Source organism: Spinacia oleracea, chromosome 6 (genome assembly GCF_020520425.1).
Source record: "Spinacia oleracea cultivar Varoflay chromosome 6, BTI_SOV_V1, whole genome shotgun sequence".
In the NCBI taxonomy this organism is placed as follows: Eukaryota; Viridiplantae; Streptophyta; class Magnoliopsida; order Caryophyllales; family Amaranthaceae; genus Spinacia; species Spinacia oleracea.
The window spans coordinates 15,785,456-15,803,985 of NC_079492.1; the positions used below are offsets into that span (position 1 = coordinate 15,785,456).

The following is an 18,530-nucleotide window of genomic DNA, read 5'->3' on the forward strand; positions in this document are numbered from 1 at the left end:
CACTATTCATAAGTAATGAATTTTGCAAACCTTCCCTTTAAAGACTCTATATTGATGTTGCAAGCATCTAAGTTCAAGCCTCCTTACTTGCATTTTTTCCCTACTTCTTTTACTTTGATTTTCTTTTTCTTTTTCTTATTTTCTTCATATTATTATTTTTTCTTCTGAATGCCTCCCTTTGTCCTCTTTCTTTCCGTCACTTCTCCTTGGCCAAATTTCCCCTTCATGCTTTCTCTCTTATATTTCTTCATCAAAAAACATTCTTGTCTATTTATGTAGATGAATTCAACCCTAACATATTTAACGTAGCTATTGATGAATCATGTAATTCTTGTCTAATTGATTTTTTTTTTGGCTAAGCTCATTTTCACGGGGGTTTTCCCCCTCATTGCTCTGCTTATTTGCTAATTTTGTTTTGGCTATTGATTTCAATGTCTTGGGGACCACGCAACGCGAGCGGTCCAACAATTAGTTTAACAAACAAATTAAAGGAAGTATGTTACTAGTTCGAATCTTCTTCCCCCATCTATAATTTATACTTGACTCGGTAGCTCATTCGCACTAATATTTTACTCCTCTGTATTGGCTCTAATTACTACTTCCGCCCATAGTTTTTAGGAGCCCCCAATTATTTATTAATTTTTATTTTCCTACGACCCCACTTAAATCATAAATAATTTAATTTTAGTAACTTTTACACCCCTCTTATTTCTTTTTATATTTCTTTATTTTCATCAACCCGCTTATATCATTATTATATCAAATTCAACTATGCTTTGTTGATACTTACCAGTCAAAAGATACGGAGGGAGTATACTACAAAGTCCACGAACCCCATACTCCCGCCTTTTGATTTTCTTCGAGCATCAATACCTACTGTTTAAAAAACATAACCAGCATCATTTCAATGACACGTAAGCAACACCATTTTGAGGGCACATGTCACAACTTTATTAATCTTTCTATTTATTTGTTGTTATGAAAAATAATGGTTATTCATTATTTCACTTTATTGCCATTAGTTATTATGTAGTATAGTACCAATCTCCGTCTCTTTAATTTACTAGAATTGTACTACCAAAAAGTAAGATCGATACTCAACTTGATTATGCCTAAACAACTGTCCTCGATCTACTTCATCTTCCCTATTCTTCACATTCCCATTAACTCTCCAACCTTAATTATTTTCAATCTTAATTTAATTCAATCCCCAAATCTTTTCCCCTTCTCATGTATCATTTATTCAAAATAACCTCACACTAATAGACTTTTTGACTAATCTGTTTTGAAACGATAGGTTGATTACAGGGTGTTTTAAATCAACATTAGGATTGTTCATTTTCATGTATACAATTCAAGCTTAATACCACACCCCCCCTTCTCTCTCTAAGCACGTTCTTCTTGATTTTTCTTAAGCACGTGGGAAGTACATTGTTTATTTTCTTGCTTAATTAGTTTCAATTCATTTTGCAGAGAAGGAGAATATTAATTAAAATGTATGATTCCCATGCAAATAATTAAGGTGGGTAAATCGTTATTGATATTTTGAGACTATTAGGTGGGTTTTATTTGTATATTTTTTGTTATTAGGGAACTTACAATTAGTTTTAGTTCAATAGTTAGACTTTGTTAAGCATTTCCCTTAATTGGATAACATGAGCATAGTCGTAAATTATAACATCTGTAAATTTATTTGATCTTGGTATAAATGATATATTATTAGTGGTAATATGTGATTTAAAGTAAATTTATGTTCCAAGAGAGATAAATATAAGTAGAAAAATGTAATAATTAAAAAAGATAAGACAAGATAGGTCATAAAAATTTATTATTATCATTTAATTTAAACACATACTAACACTTGTTTAAAAACAAACCAATTGCTTGTTGGTTCAGTGGTGATTGAAGCTGAACTTGGTAGGGAGAACTCGTGTTCGATCCCCCGCAACAACAATTGGGAGGGGACTGGAATCTATCGACCCAGAATTCGCTCCGAATCCGGATTAACCTTAAAGGTGAACCGGTTGCTAACACCAAAAAAAAAATTGTTTAAAAACAACATAATTTCTAAATTTCATTAGAGCATCTTCAATGGTAAGCTAATTTGACAATTAGCTTGTTATGCCACATAAGATTTCAAGCTATTTCATTGTCTAGCTAATTTTTGCACCAATGGCTAGCAACTAGCTTGTTATTTATATTGGTCCCATTTGACCCACTTGTCAATTAATTAATTGGCAACATTTGGTAGCTAGTTGTCAAGTAAATTAGCTTGTTTAAGCTAATTTGCTTTGCCAAGCTAATTTATTATTTTCACTCCAATGGTCTAGCTATTAGCTTGAAACTTTTATAAATTTCAAGCTAGTCCCTATCTACAACCATTGGAGATGCTCTTACACAACCCAAAAAACTAATTGCATTTACAATACTAGACAATAGTCGCGGACTCGCGGTGTCGCCCTGCATGCTCTAATGGTCATCCTCAAAGATTGCACAAAGTTCTTTCACTACTTCAATTTCAAGAGGAAAGAGATAAATACAGTCTCCAATTATCTAATTTTGTTCGTTGAATAAAAAATTGGGGTTTTTGCTCATTTTCCAACTATCCACCACGCATCAATTGTTCTTGAGGACTTGGGTAATCCACCACTTTCTCTCTCCTATTTTTTTAATTTGTTTGTCGATTTATGTGCCTCTTTTTGCCAGTTTGTGAAATTGTGGGTTGCAATTTTCATAAAATTCTTTGTATGTTTTATCTAAGAAAAAAGATTGTAAAATGGTGGAATTTTAAGAGAAAATGCCAGAATGGTTATGAATTTTGCTTAATTTATTGCGATGCTATTATTTTACTACTCCGTAGTAGTTAATTTGAGTTGAGATTGTTACATCCTTACGTAAATAAGGCCATGTTCGCCAAAATTACCGGTTAGCGGGTAGCGGGCGGTGGGTAGCGGGCGGTGGGTAGCGGTTATCAATTGAGTAACGGTTAGCGGTTAGAGGAGTGAGTAGCAGTGAATAGTAACGGGTAATGGTTAGTTGTCAAAAAGTAGCGGTTGATATTGTAAAATACTCAAAAAGTAGAATATTGTTTTGTACTCCCTCCGTCCCGGAATACTTGACCTGTTTTCTTTATCGGGCCGTCCCTTAATACTTGACCTGTTTCTAAAAATGGAAATATTCTAACAATATTATGAAGTATTATTTCTCACTCCATCCCTATTAACCCACTTACCCCCTACTCCATACAAAAAATAATTAAAAATTCAACCCCTACTCTCCCCCAACCCCACCTCTTAACCCACCTCCCACTAACTACATTAAAATAATACCCCACTATCAACTACTACCTATTAAATTAAATAAGTCAATTCAAGTTTCTTAAACTCTGTGCCGGTCAAACCGGGTCGAGTATTCCGGAACGGAGGGAGTACTTTACTATTAATTTGTCAAACACTACCCGCTACTAATTTTAACGGTCTAAAACTACCCAAGCGCTACCTCTACCCCTAATCGCCACCTAAACCGCAACTTTGCCAAACACTTGTAACTTTTACAGTTAGCTTATTGACTAGGTCAAAATGCTACCCGTTACCTCAAACACCAACACCGAACACGCCCTAAGTCGTTTCTGTATGTCAAGATTTAGTGAAGATGTGAAAATCACATATTCAAATTTTCAAATGTAAGCGCCTTTCATTTTGGTGCTTTGAGATTTGACATAATTCCAGTTCAATGCCCGTTTGTTTTCCCAATTCGGCAAGGTTCCAAAAGAAAAAACTACCAAAACCACGAAAATCGAATCAATCCCTTTTATTTTTATTCATGTTGTTGTCTTAAAACCCTAGAAAATGGGGAACAATGTCAATAAAACCGATGTGGACTCATTTTTTTAAAAAATTTTTGGAGCGAAACGTAACATACGAAACAATAACAACAAAACACGATCACTTAAGTCGAATGTTTGATTGCGGGCACTAATGTGAATTGTTTTTAATTGCTCCAAAATGGAATCATTGAGATAGAGGGCATCGGAGTGGGGATTGTGCCGAACCTCATTACATCAAAGTGGAAGTTATCTTTGTTTTCCTCTCACCGTTTTCATCATCTACTGTTTTACTTTTACACTTTAGGAGTTCATTTTTTTGGGTTCAATTTACTAATAAATAAGCTCCCGAAGATATGAATATCGTAGCATACCTTCACCCTATAAACTTAGTTGCCCTCTTTTTAGTATTTATATGCTGATTAATCACTGGTCATGTTACTGAGTATTCATCTAATTACTGCTTATGATTGGTCCTGAAGCTAATGGGAAAAGAGCTAGTGTAATTGTACATTTGTACTTTACCCATTACTTCCACTTAACCAATGACCACTACCTGACATCATTAACTGGCGGTATTTGATTTTGTGGTTTGTTGGATAATTCTTACGATTCAAAGCTTCTAAATCCCATTTCCTTAAGGTTCGTAGGATGTCTCTTGGCAATTTGAGTTTTCTTGACAAGTGCAAGGGCCAAGAGATTGGATTTTTACGGACATTTTATCAGAAAACTGCCTACACTTCATATGACATCTGCCTGAATTTAAGAACTTAAAACTATAGCATATAATCTAGGCTAGAATTTGACTGTTCTTCCATGTTGTTTACTTATATGTTTAAGGCTGGTTAAAGGGAAAACGGAATTGAAGCCCATATTCCTCCTCAGTTCTCAATACTTTTTTGCATTTTTGCTTTTGATTGTGTAGCACTTGGTTTTTGATGATTGTCACATATGTAGATATGCTGCATGATGTTAAAGTTTAGGAAATTGGTCTTTGTATGTCTTGCACTTGGATTATGGGAAGCTCCTTTAGAACTGTTTCTCCTATTTTCTTTTCTTCTAAGATTGTAAATTAGTTTTTGTTCATGCATCGCCTCATATTGACTACTGTAAATCAAAGGTTTTAACACAAACTTCGATGAGAAACCAGAAAAGTTGTAGATGGTTTATGATTTTCTATTGCTGATAACACACTGCGAAGTCGGTGGCAATTTATTTTTCCAGAAAACACTGTTGATAAATGCTCTAGCTTCTGCAATTATCATTACTACCACCTCTCTGAAAAACCAGATGACTACATATATCAAGCTATCAGGTGTCAAGTGCAAACCAAGGACTGAGAGGATAACCTCTTTTTTTTGTTTTTGTTCTGGGAGGGGGACCTTAGTTTAGTCTCTCCAGAACTTCAGTAATGACTGCATGAATGAAAAGTGTGCTTTTGTTTGTTCCACATGGAGCATTTCCTCGCTGTGCTTCCGAAGCCATCAGACTTAACCACCCTAAAGATCAGTTTCTGTTGTTGGACAGGCTTTCTTAAGTGTCATTGTGGTAACTGATCTGTCGTTTAGGCCAGTAACCAGTGACAATGTGGCATTATATCTTCCCTTCTTTTTTTGTATATTTTTCTGACGCTGTTGTCTAATTGTCTTACTCAAGGGGGAAAAAAGGATTAATCTATAATCAACCCATGCCTTTTCCTCTGGAGCTATGTAATATATACATCTGATAAACATGGAATAATTCTGGAAAGTAAGCATGATTTATGTGCAAGAATGATAAGATGAAAATGATGTTGTGCATTGTATGGGTTATATGTATAACCCAAGCAATTTATTGCTGTTGCTTTGTTATTTATGCATCTTCTTGAAACTTGATTTGCTGTGGCATCCTCTACAGACAATTCTAACAAATGGTCATATTTGATAGAACTAGTCCATCACTTTACATGGTGAATCATTCAATACTTCCCTTCAGGAATAGAATTGGCACACCATTAAATTTACTCGGTTGGTGGGTGTACTTGGAAGATTGAATAAAAAAACTAAATGAAAAGGGAGGAGGATAAGATGAGATGTAGTTGGCCTGGGTAACCTGAAGTTCTTTTTTTCAGAGGATAAACTACTTAGTGTTAGGTTATTATTGGAGAGTTGAGTTTTTGGGGGAGTAACATGTTCAATTTAAATCCCTCATTCAAAGTACATAAAAGTACCTTTTTGTTTATAATGTTCTTGCATCACATAAGCATTGTCTCTTCGGTGACATCTGATAAAATTGGAACGATACAGAGAAGATTAGCATGGCCCCTGTGCAAGGATGACACGCACAAATCGAGAAATGGTCCAAATTTTTTCGAGCTTTTGAGTTTGATGTTTTTCCATGTGCAAAGCTTTTGGTTCCAGGTTATTGGAGCAGTGGCTTTACTCTCAATACTTTTAATGATACTTTCTTGTACATATTTGTTTCCAGTATACTCGTATCTATCGGTCTATCCAACGGTTTCCTGGTGGGAACAGACAATCTAACTCTTTTCTTTTAATTACCAGTGAGTGCAGTACTGCAGTGGGCCAGTTGTACTATCAGTGATGAACGTTGAAGAGAATGAGGCAGGGATATGGGAGAATAGCATGGCTTTTGCACAGAGATGATGCAAAAAACTTGAGAAATAGTTTCGAATATCAGATTTTGGTCCCTCCTTGTCTTGTCTCCTCTTTGTGTGAGTTTCTTTTCCCCACTAGTGGAAAAGTGTTCATTTGCATCGCTGAATTTGCGTCGCACTTATAAATTCGGGACGCAATTGAAAAATTTTAGTCTAAAACTTTATCATTGTGTCGCAGTTTTATAGATCTGCGACGCAAATGACTGTTCCAAGCATCACATAGTCATCTGCGTCGCAGATTTACAAACCTGCGACGCAATGAATTGAAATTTGGGTCGCAGATTTGTAAATGTGCGATGCAATGACTCAACTTCTAAAATTCTCATAACTGCGTGCGTTCACCCTAAATCGAGAACCCTAAATTAAAAATTCCTCCATCGCTCACTCTCTCACCGTCGTTCACCCTCCTCCTCCTCTCACTGCCGTATGTTCTTCCTCCTCCTCCACCCTGCCGCGTTCACCCTCCTCCTGCATCTTAGTGCTCATGGTCAAGGTCGGGAAAGGCTCAGCTCCGTGACGCAAGTACGAAAGGGTTATGTGCAGTTCAAAGCTTCCTCTCACCATACCATCCACCGCACTACTCTGCTCGCCGGTAGATCCCGCTTCTCGCCGCCGCTACCACCTACTTGCCTCTGCCATAGGTCAGAGGTTGTCGTCCTCCCTTTCGGCCGACCAAATCTTCTGTTACTCCTCTTTTCTTTCTCAAGGTTGGTTTACTTTAATTCTCCCGCTTTGATTGGTCATTAAATTGAATTTCCTTTAATTAGTTGAGCCTAGTAAGTTTATTGTGCAGAAAATTTAGGCTAATTTTTCCAATTATTAGATGGAACGAATTGAATTAGGGTTTTGATATTTGTGCTTTTATGTAAATTGCGTGTAAAATTAAATCTAGCTGGAGAAGACGACTTTGCTTAATTTGAGGTCCTGGTTCTTATAAATTTAGGGTTATGTTAGTTATCAAATGTTGTTAACAATTTGGGATTTTTTATAGTTTGTGCCGATTTATATTATTGAAATGCTAGTTTTTTGGACGGAAATCTTTATTCTTGATCTGAAATGTACGTGTCGATGTATATTGGTCTTTGATTATAATTTCTCTGTGATTTTTTGTAGTGATATTGAGATTTTTTGAGTTTCTGTGGTGAATGTAAGTTGCTAATGGTCATTGTGTTGTGCCTTTAATGCTAATTCTACTGTTTTATAATAATTATGTTTGTTTTGGTTTTGTTTTGTTTGCGGAAGAACACGTTTCATGAAAATTACATTAGCATTGGTGCTATAAAATTATGAACCTTTGTTTGGAAACTGATTTAAGTGTTTTTTGCTTGAAAATTTCCCTAATCAACTCAGGGTAAGTTTCGTAATACTTTTTGATTTTTCATAAAGTTTGCTTTAGCTTTGAATCTCTAGGGTTAACTTTAAAATTTAACGCTTAGATTTTGCCGCTGAGTCTTGCTCAATGGGCTTGGGGAATGGGAGTGGTCGAGTGGAGTGGAGCTGCTATCCTGCCATCAGAACATTCATATATTATGTTAGTTATCAAATGTTGTTAACAATTTGGAATTTTTTCGCTTGACTAATTGTCTTAAAGAGTAACTGATGTGGTTATTTGGTGCCTGTATATCAGTATCTGTTTGTTAGATTTTCTTCTAAGGATGTTGTGAAAATATGAAGCAGCAATCTGAATAATATGTTTCTTTTCATTCTTTAACTAGATAGGCTATAAGGATGAAGGCAGCATGTGCGACAGTGTTCTGCAACAGGAGCCTTTGCTTTTCCGGCTTGAACAAGGGCGATCTTGCACTCACTGATGCACAGTTGTGTATTAGCCTGAGACCATATTGGTTTAAGGGATATTACCGTGCAGGAGTAGCTTGGAAGATGCTGAAGGCCTGATCATGTTTATATGATCATGTTTAAATATCTAATTTTTGAATTAAGTTCTGATTTTTTCGTCTAAATGTATTGTGATGGCTTTTCTTGTCTCTATCTGGTGCTACAAGTCTTGGTCGGTCTCTATTTGTGTTAATTAATTTCTGATTTCTATAGCATGTGCAGACCGCCGTAACCGTTGCAAAGTTCTATGTGTGAATTGAGATCCAAGGTATTTTGTTTCTCCCTCTTCTCATATTAGGTTTGGTGGTTGTTTCGATTATTATTGAGTTAAATTCTTGTCTTTCGTTGTTTTCTTGCAACTTCAAGGTATTCATTTTTCTGTTCCTGACAAACATTGATATGGTCATCAATCACACTAATAATAATTTAATTTGCATACCTCAATTAATAATTGTTTTCTGCCAAGCTATTTTCTTCTTTCGTTTTATTTGTTGTCTTTAAATTTCTTACCTAAATTCACCAAATCAAATGATACTGCATTAAGCTTGAGGGATTTACATTCTTATCATATTCTTTGTGAAGCCTAAAGAACTAGTCCTAAATTATAACTCCGTCTTTTTTTGGGTAAGAAGAACGACTCTACTAGACCCGGACTTTTTCACAGGTGAACGTCCCATTATCTTAGATGATTGCCTTATGAAATTTTCAACACAAGTACACAACTATATGTTAGAGTCTAAAGTCTCAATCCCATACCTTTTTGTCTTTTCCTAGACTAGAAGAATGTCTCAATCCCAGAGTTCTCTAAAGCTTTCAATCTTGGACCTCTCCAAAACACCAATTCCATCTTCTTTGTCCTCTCTTTTGGAATCCTGTAAAGAATGGGGTTTCTTTCAGATCATAAATCATGGAATATCATAAGAACTTTACAGCAAGTTATCCTTGTTTTCGAGACAAATTTGCAGCCTTCCTTCTGAGACAAAACTCAAGCTTTGGGGGCTTTTAAATGTTTGATTTTTGTCTTTGAGATTAATCACTATCATGGTACAAAAACTGGATTTATGTGCATGCATTAATGCTTCTTTGAACTTACGCCTAGACCTAGGAAAGATATAGAGTGTTGTAGTTAATTTTTATGTTTAACTGTAAGTAATTTCCCTGCTCTTAAAAATGGATGCCTTATTTCAGCTTATGCATCTTTTATTTAGTATTTGTTGCATTTGTGGTATCTCAGACTATAGACTTTTCATATTCTAATTTCTACATGCTTCAATTTCCTTCCATTGTTTTTTCTAGGATTTTACTGTGGAACAAGATAGTGTCAGACCAGCTGATGGTTGGAAGGCTTACTATGCAGCTACAAGAGCAATTGTGAATATTAATGCAGAGTTTTTTAGCATTCTCAGGGAAAGATCACTTCCAACAATGAGTCGTTTCTGGCGTAATGCAGACTATGTGAAGTGCATTCATTCTTCAGGGGAGCTTTTTACTGGGTATGATGCCTTGTTTTTGTTTATTGTAATTTTGATGTACGTGGTATGAGTGCATTTGGTGTTATAATCCCCCACCGCATTCTTCTAAGATGCTTTTTAGTTCACTTGAAGAAATAACATTTGAGGAAAATTCATACAATTGGATGCAGCTTGTCAACTGAACACTAATAGGCTTGTACTCTATGCACATGTCATTGTACATATGTTTATGAGAACTGATTATGTATTACTGTCAATTGCTGGAACTGATTATGCATTACTGTCAATTGATTTTCCTGGAACTTTAGTTGCTTAGAACTTGTATGAGCCTTTTTGCCTACGAAATTCTGAGTGTGGGCATTAGGGTGAGTTTGTTTAAAAAGCAACTGGAACTATGAGGAAACATGAAAGTATTATAGTAGATTTACGACACACAAGTCACCCAGCTTTTAAGCTGCAGGTGGCTTGTTTTGCTGGACAGAGATGATGTCTGCCACGCTGCACTCTTACACTATCCCTACACTGTCCCTCCCATGCTGTAACTTTTTTTGTCGCAAATGCAGACCTTGGCTCCAAGTGATATTGATATGAAGCAAGCTCTGGAGTTGCTGACTTGTTAAAAGATATGATGCCGTTGCTGACTTGTAGGATCAGTTAAAACTTTTGACACTTGTTTTTTAGGGTGTTTTGATTTTGGCTTTATTTTGGTATGTATTGCAAGATATTATTTGCACCCCTATGTTATGAGTATTTTTGTTAATTCATGAACTATAGTTAATTAAAATTAAGAAATGAGCTGCACATTTTATACTTTATGCACTATATAGCATAAAATATAAAACGTGTAGCTCAATTTTTTTTAAATAAAAACAGTCATTTGCGTCGCATGTTTAGCTAAACTGCGACGCAAATGACCTTTTTTTTAACATGCTGAAAAGTCATTTGCGTCGCACTTTAGCTAATGTGCGACGCAAATGACCTTTTTTTTAACATGCTGAAAAGTCATTTGCGTCGCACTTTAGCTAATGTGCGACGCAAATGACTTTTCAGCATGTTAAAAAAAGGTCATTTGCGTCGCAGGTTAGCTAATCTGCGACGCAAATGACTCTTATTTGCGTCGCCCAAATGTGCGACGCAAATGACTTTTTTCATTTGCGTCGCAGCCAGTTACGTCGCACCAATGTGCGACGCAAATGGGCTTAAATGACCGACGCAAATGACTGTTTTTCCACTAGTGCCCTTTACTATGATTGAAGTTTGTTTTCTAAATAACTCCGTCACTTACATATTTCTGCTCTTTAAACTCGTATCAAGTGCTTAAAATTGTCACTACTTATGACATGGTTTCACCAGGGACTATACTCTTGTTGAGTATTATGATGCCTTAGAGGCTGCTGCAAGGTTGCTACGTATTAGTTACTACATGTTTACTTACAAAAGCTTATTAGTCTGTTTTCTGTGATTGAGTTGGTGCTCAAATCAAAGTTTACCTGTAAAATAAATTTTGCTCTTTTGCTCCAAAACGAAAAACAAGCTTTATGTGAGGGGAGAAAATAAATCGAAATAATGAAAAGCATGCCTTTCTGTCGTTTTGCTAAGACCCAGTATATACCTATACTTATTCTTATCAGATAACAGTTCTTGAAATTGATCTTTGATAAACAAACAGATGTAGAGTTGATAGTCTTTTATAAGAATCTTGCACTTGGCTTATGGGAAGCTCCTTTAAGGAACTCCCTCCAAAAATAAACGTGTGCCACTTAATGCAGCGAGCACACTTATACTTTAGTAAAAGGCAAAAGAATAGTTCGCTCTGTTGTGCTTACTGCGTGACTACGTGATGAGGATAATAACAGACTTTCTTGACTGATGTGGGAGTTTTCTGCCTTTCCCTTATATCTTATTGTGAAATTTTAGCTACAGATCATATTTTTTGTGTAGTACTCCGTATTCCCTTAAACTAAGAGATTTCTTCACTCGATGTGTTAAGGGGAATGATTCTACAAGGTGACAATGCCTTTTGTTGGATGTTGCTTCTTAGAAATGTTATTGAACATAGTTTTTTTGATAGAAGATTTGTTTCTGAACTTCTTGGTTGTACACTTGAGTTTCTGCTTAATAGGAACATGAAATACATTTGGGCCATTAGGGCCGAAAGTGGCGGATAAAGAGATTCCTCTGGCCCTCTAAATAGAAAGAGTCTGTGCAATCATTGTGTTGAGAAAATGACACCAGAATATGGAGCTTTAAAATAGTACAATTAACCTCTGGTCTCTCAAATTGATATGTCAGAACATATGTATTGCTTACAGATTTACAGTATTGCTAAAAATATGGATTAATGGACAGTCAATGTTCACAGAATTACAAAACCTAATGGAGCCTATAAAATTTGGCACATGCAGGAGCAACTTGATAACTTTAATCAAATTTTTTGCAGGTAGAATACTTATTGTGACAAATATTAACTGAATTGGACAGGGGCCGCGCGAACACAGGCCCCCACTATCACAAATTATGACGTACACTCTTCCTCTTGGGAAGATGTTAGGCAGGCACCCCTCCAAAGTGCAATGGAGGCCACCTACCTAGGCCATGAGCCTAGTTGATCGCACATTGACCTCGTCCAGGTAAGTATCTTTCAATAAATTCCATGCTTTCAATTTACGGATTTTTCATGAAATACCCCCGAATTTTGGCGTAATTCACCAAATGCCCCTCGACTTTCAGAAATTCACCAAATGCCCCTCACAAATGACTTAATACCCAAAATACCCTTACTAATGATGCGCCGTTAGTCCTCCGTTAACCTAATTTTCAAATTCACCAAATACCCCTATTTTAATACTTATTTCACCAAATACCCTTATTCAGAAACTTAATTCACCAAATACCAATAACTTAAAATTACTCATTTTGATGCTCAACGGCTAGTTTTTGTGTTTGAAAATTAGCCGTTGCTTATTGTTTGCTTATAAATACTCTTTTTCTGACGGTTTATTGTAGTTTTCCTATTATTTTGTTAATTTCATATCATTTTTGTCATGAGTTTTCTTTCAAAATCATCATCCACACCCAATGAGTCCACATATTTAAGAGTCCCAAATAAATTTTGTTATCATGGGAGAAAATTTGACATCCGAATATCTGATACAACACTCAATCTGAAGCTCCGGTACAACACTAAAACATAAAACACTCCTAAAATACCTCAAAACGTCGCAACTCTTCAAGAAAATAGCTACTTCTTTTGTACCTTATTCTTTATGTGACCAATTAATTATATTTACCATGCAATCGGAAGGTATTCCTTTTTCAATATGGGAAATATCTTTAACATATGCAAACAGATTAAAAATAAAGCTCTTATTAATTTTATTCTAACGCATATGTTCCAGCTACCTCGGCTTCTATTGCTTCCATGCCACATATTTAACGTTAACTCCCTTTTGTCTCCTGTCTCTACTGCCTCCAAACATCTTTCTTCAATCTCCTAACTTTCTCTCAACCTTACAGTCGAGGCATAAAGGTTTTCCCACTTTTCTTTTGAGCTAGGTCCTATTGACATGGTCAGATTTATGGACAAATGTCTATTTTTGGATTTGAGGGAACAAGAAAAAAAAAATGAAACTAAGGTATGTTCCAAAGCTCATGAACCAGTGAAAAAACATGAATCTTGGCACAAAGATTTGCCTCCAAACTCAAGATTTTCACATCATGAATCCAAGTTGAAATCGAGGCTGTGATAAAAATGTATGTGTTATTGAACTTGATTTCTTAGTTTCTTTACCATTCGGACAATAAGAAAATTAAGGTGTTAGCTTTAGATTGAATTACTTCAGCTTCACTTACATAAGATCCCTTTGAAAATGGGGTTTTTTGGCCTTTTGCTCAGCTAAAGTGCATTGTCTTTACTGGATGAGGCCTGAACTTATTGGATCATAATTGAAACTTACTGAGTGTTGTATCGGAGCCTCAGATGGAAATTTCCTCCCATAATATTAGAAATTGTTTGGGACTCTTACATATGTGGATTCATGGGTGTGGATGATGATTTTGAAAGAAAACTCATGACAAAAATGATATGAAATTAACAAAACAATAGAAAAACTACAATAAATAGTCAGAAAAGGGGTTTTTATAAGCAAACAATAAGCAACGGCTAATTTTCAAACATAAAAACTAGCCGCTGAGCATCAAAATGGGTAATTTTAAGTTATGTGTATTTGGTGAATTAAGTTTCAGAATAGGGGTATTATATGAAATAAGTTATAAAATAGGGGTATTTGGTGAATTTAAAAATTAGGCTAACGGAGGACTAACGGCGCGTCATTAGTAAGGGTATTTTGGGTATTAAGTCATTTGTGAGGGGCATTTGGTGAATTTCTGAAAGTCGAGGGGCATTTGGTGAATTACGCCATAATTCGGGGGTATTTCATGAAAAATCCGTTCAATTTATATCTATGTTGCTCTTCTCATTTCCTTTATTTTGATGTTGTGGGACAAAAACCAAATATCATATGGTGTAAACCCTAAGACAACCCTCTAAATGACTGAATGTAACAATCAAATACTTCCTCTGATCTCTTTTAGTTAACACATTTATTTTATCACGTTCGCCAATGCAATATATCAATCATTAATATCTTTAAATATCAATGGTAAAAACTATAAAAACCTAATATTATAGATCTATACAGCGAAACAATTGTAACAAGACTCACAATACTACATTCTTCTTAAGTATAAATCACAATTGATAGTCAAAGTATATTATATGAATAGTGTCAAAAGTCAAAATGTGTCAACTAAAAAAGAACGGAGGAAGTAGGTTGCACTTTAAATTCACTTTATGTGATATATGGTCTAGGTAGCACTGATACGGATACGGATACGGGAACGAATACGGGTACGGGGACGAAAAACGGCAAAACGAAAATTTCTAAAAACGGGTACGGCTTGGATTCGGGAAAAATATATATATATATATATATATATGGAGGGATCCGGTAAGAACACCTCCTTATGTAAGAACACTTCTTACGGTAAGAACACTTTTACACTCTCCATGTTCTAAATTTGTTCAACCATGTTCAAAATTTTCAAGCTCATGTTCTAAATTTATTCAACCATGTTCTAAATTTATTCAACGATGTTCTAAATTTGTTCAACCATGTTCTAAATTTATTCAACCATGTTCTAAATTTATTCAACCATGTTCTAAATTTATCGAACGATGTTCTAAATTTATTCAACGATGTTCTAAATTTGTTCAACCATGTTCTAAATTTAGTCAAGTATGTTCTAATTTTATTCAACCATGTTCTAAATTTTTAAGCTCATGTTCTAAATTTATTCGACGATGTTCTAAATTTGTTCGACAATGTTCTAAAAATGTTCAACCATGTTCTAAATTTATTCGACGATGTTCTAAATTTGTTTAACCATATTCTAAATTTATTCAACCATGTTCTAAATTTATTCAAGCATGTTCTAAATTTAGAACAAGTCAACACATATACTTATATAAATGTTCTAAATTTTTAATCCCATGTTCTAAATTTATTCAAGCATATTCTAAATTTGTTCAACCATATTCTAAATTTGTTCAACCATGTTCTAAATTTATTCAACAATGTTCTAAATTTATTCAACCATGTTCTAATTTTATTCAACCATGTTCTAAATTTTCAAGCTCATGTTCTAAATTAATTCAAGCATTTTCTAAAATTATTCAACCATGTTCTCAATTTTCAAGCTCATGTTATAAATTTATTCAACCATGTTCTAAATTTATCCAACAATGTTCTAAATTTAGAACATGGAACCTAGTCAACACATATACATATATACTTGTTCTGAAATTTCAAGCTCGTGTTCTAAATTAATTCAAGCATGTTCTAAAATTATTAAATATTTTATAAATTTATTCAACCATGTTCAAAATCCAATCAAGCATGTTCTAAATTAATTCAAGCATGTTCTAAAATTATTAAACATGTTATAAATTTATTCAACCATGTTCTAACTTTATTCAACCGTCTTTCAAAATTTAGAATAGAGAACCTAGTCAACACATATACATGTTAATTTCCAAGCTCATGTTCTAAATTGATTCAAGCGTGTTCTAAAATTATTCAAGCATGTTCTAAAATTATTCAAGCATGTTCTAAATTTATTCAACCGTGTTCTACATTTATTTAAACATGTTTAAAATTCATTCATACATGTTCTAAATTTATTCAAACATTTTCTAAATTTGTTCAACGGTATTCTAACTTTCATTAAACATTTGAAATGATGGAATTGGCCCAAATGACCTGTTTGGCAACTAAAAGAATTTTCATTTGGATTTGGCCCAAATCCAAACCTAGACAAGATCTGTTTAGTCCTTTCTTTTTAAGTTGTATTTATTTTGGGAGTACTCATTGTGAGGATTGGTGTGTATGTTAAGCGAAGCAAGAGTTGCGACTGTATTTTCAGAATTGGAGTCATTACTCATATACTTGTTCCACTCTTATTTACGGAGTAGTTCACACATTTCTTTAGTCACGGTTCCCAATGCACGTTTTTTATCACTAATATCTATCATTATGCAAAAGATGAAATTATAAAAAGTTGATATTTTGAAAATATGTATAAAAACGAGTTTAACAAGATCACATATGACTGTATTTTACCTTACGCATAAATAAAAAAATCCGGTCAAAGGATGGTGTTTGAATAGTTCTAAAGTCAAACCGTGTCAACTAAATAAGAATGGAGGAAATCTTTGTGTACCTTTTAGTCTTGATAGTTTGACCTTACTATTATTGGAACTTACTACTCATACGTCACTATGGTTTCTAGCCTTTTGGGTTATTCAAACTATGGAGTACTTTTTGCTAGTGTCTTGACGTTCAGTTTTTTTTTTTTAAACTTACTAAATCTTCACGTAACAAAAAATATGTGTCCTTTAAATTCTCGTAATAGGTGTATGATACGAGTTTAAAAACTCGTTATATAAACAAGGATAGTTGATTAACAAGGTAGACCTTTAACTCGTTGATCGTGAATGCAAGACAAGACCTATTGACTCACAATCAGTTCTTTGAATAGGAAACGCGTCCAAAGCAAAGAAAAAAAGCTGAATTACAAACTATAATTCGAAATGTAACAAACAAGTGTTTTAATCATCCAGTTGGTTGTTTATTCCAATCAAGAAGCTGACTATAAATAGCCAAAAACCAACAGCTACAAGAGCTTTAAACGGCTAATTAAGAGCCATTTAAGAGCCTTTAAAACTGGCAGTTACAAGCTCTAAAGCCTCCTAATTCAGTCACTAAATTGGAGGTTACAAAGGCTTAAAACTCTCCTTACAAACAGCAATAATCAAAGCTAAGTAATGACTGAATTTAAATTGGGGATTTAAACAAATATCCCTTTATTAAACCGACTTTAACCAAAGCAATTAAAAATAATAAGTGCGTACAATCTGTTTAAACAAGCGGACCAATGTGATTAAACGGACCAGTTTGATTAACGTACCACCTTGATAATAAGGACCATATAACGAGCTCACTCAATCCAAGTCACCATGCACACAAAATGAGCCTTTGAACCCAAATCAGTTTTGGTTCCAATTGCTAGCATAAGACTATCACTTTCATCCATAACCGTATCAGTGTACGGATCCCCTATCAATTTATCATTGTTGGAATCTACAAAATTCTTAAAATTGAGAAAAAGGTTGCAAAGATGAACATAGATGAGAGCCTCGTCATATCATTGATAGTCATATCCTAGTGCAGTAGTGTTAATTCAAAATAATGGTACACATATTAACATGAAATAAATAACCGAAGAAAAGCCCATATACAAAATTCCACAAAATGTGTCAATTAATTTCAACATGAGTATATCTTAAATATTCGCACAATAAAAAATACTATTTAGTAGTTGGCGTGAGCATTTGTGTCTCCGCAAAGTAGCAAAGGTCGAATCTTCATACCCTTGAACATTTAACTGCAACCCTAGCTCTTAATAATTTGATCATCAATTGTAAGATAAATATAAGCAATTTGGCAAATGTTTTATACTTCAAGTTGAGTACCTAAATTATCACAAGTCATGCAAGAAATTACTATCTAAGTTGTGATATTGTAAAAAATCAGAATAAACAATAGAGAATAAACATGAAAATCATTTCCCCGAAGTAACCCAACTAAAGAATAACTTAACCACCTCATTTGATATATATATCTAACTATCTAAGCATATATATGAAGGAAATAATGCCCTTGGTCCAAATATGCATTCAATGTTAAGTCTAATAAATGCGGTTCAGTATTAATTAACAAGTTAATAATTCAGTGAGATCAAGTGAGCTGAATGCCTAGCTAGAGGCCGCTTCAGTTCAAGTGGAATTAATGATATTAATCCACAGCTTACTCTTGACTGAACCCGTAGGGTCACACAAATAGTACGTAAACGGATCAAGTATTTAATGGCATTAAATACTCCATCTATGGATATTCGGAATCGACGGATCTTGGTTTCAGTGGGAGCTGAGATCGTCACAGGCAAGAAAAGAATACTCCGGAAACGATGATATTGCCGGAAACGGAAATATGGATCGTATCGGAAATATAAATATTATCCAAGACGTAGATGTTGCCGGAAACGGAAACATGGTACGTATCGGAAAAAATTATCGGAAATGGAAATATTGCCGGAAACGGAAATATTGCCGGAAACGGAAATA

General features: G+C 34.6%; 3 non-coding genes across 3 annotated transcripts; 1 reads left to right on the forward strand and 2 right to left on the reverse strand.

Annotated features, from left to right (window-relative positions):
• Positions 1-6,069: 6,069 nt before the first annotated feature.
• Positions 6,070-6,172, forward strand: LOC130464443 (U6 spliceosomal RNA). Its single transcript, XR_008924857.1, has one exon. It is a non-coding gene; the product is annotated as a U6 spliceosomal RNA (small nuclear RNA).
• Positions 6,173-11,504: 5,332 nt separating this feature from the next.
• Positions 11,505-11,622, reverse strand: LOC130464774 (U5 spliceosomal RNA). Its single transcript, XR_008925124.1, has one exon. It is a non-coding gene; the product is annotated as a U5 spliceosomal RNA (small nuclear RNA).
• Positions 11,623-12,265: 643 nt separating this feature from the next.
• LOC130464538 (U1 spliceosomal RNA) lies at positions 12,266-12,425 on the reverse strand. The gene has a single exon (XR_008924939.1). It is a non-coding gene; the product is annotated as a U1 spliceosomal RNA (small nuclear RNA).
• Positions 12,426-18,530: the final 6,105 nt, after the last annotated feature.